General features: G+C 35.1%; 1 non-coding gene across 1 annotated transcript; it reads left to right on the forward strand.

Annotated features, from left to right (window-relative positions):
• The first annotated feature begins 337 nt into the window (after window positions 1–337).
• On the forward strand, window positions 338–444 carry LOC139323330 (U6 spliceosomal RNA). Its single transcript, XR_011600976.1, has one exon. It is a non-coding gene; the product is annotated as a U6 spliceosomal RNA (small nuclear RNA).
• Window positions 445–771: the final 327 nt, after the last annotated feature.

Below are 771 nucleotides of genomic sequence, written 5' to 3' on the forward strand. Positions count from 1 at the left end.
TGGAGGAGAGAGAAGCTAGTGCCCTCAAGCTTATATACAGAACAGTTAAGCCACGCCCAGGCTCCAAACTGTCTCTTATGGCCCCATACAACAAATACTATGTTTCAGTTACCAAACAGTCCCCAATGGCTGACCTATTGCTATCCCTATTCCAGTTCATGAATATACTGACAAAATATTTGAAAATTAATATGGCTTCATAGATCAAAGGTGCTTTTTTCCAAGAAGCAACTGGAGTTTCTGGAGGTTTTTTCTTTGAAGACGTTTCTCTTCTCATCCAAGAAGCTTCTTCAGCTCGTCTTCAAAGAAAAAAATTGGAATGTCTTCAAAAACCAACTTCTTCAAAGAAAAAGCACATATACTAAAATTGGAACGATACAGAGAAGATTAGCATGGCCCCTGCACAAGGATGACATGCAAATTCGTGAAGTGTTCCATATTTTTAAAAATATGATGGATTACTCAGAAGATTTTTAAGAAAAAGATAAGTTTTACTGCACAGTTATTCTTGTTGGGTATTATTAGAGACTGTACTGTTAGAGAAACTAAATTGATGTTAAATTTAATAACTGCAGCAAGACTTTTGGTGGAGCAATATTGGAAGAATGAAAACCTACCTACCATAGAAGAATGGACATTAAAAGTATCCAATTTACCGGAAATGGCAAAAATTTCTGCATATTTGAAAGATCAATCACAAGAAAGTTATATTTTGGAATGGAGAAGCTGGATTGACTACATACAAAGTAAATATGGGACTAAAAAGTTTCA

The sequence above is a fragment of the Pituophis catenifer genome, unplaced genomic scaffold (genome assembly GCF_029215685.1).
Source record: "Pituophis catenifer annectens isolate HBS135680 unplaced genomic scaffold, rPitCat1.0.hap2 SCAF_12, whole genome shotgun sequence".
Classification (NCBI taxonomy): Eukaryota; Metazoa; Chordata; class Lepidosauria; order Squamata; family Colubridae; genus Pituophis; species Pituophis catenifer.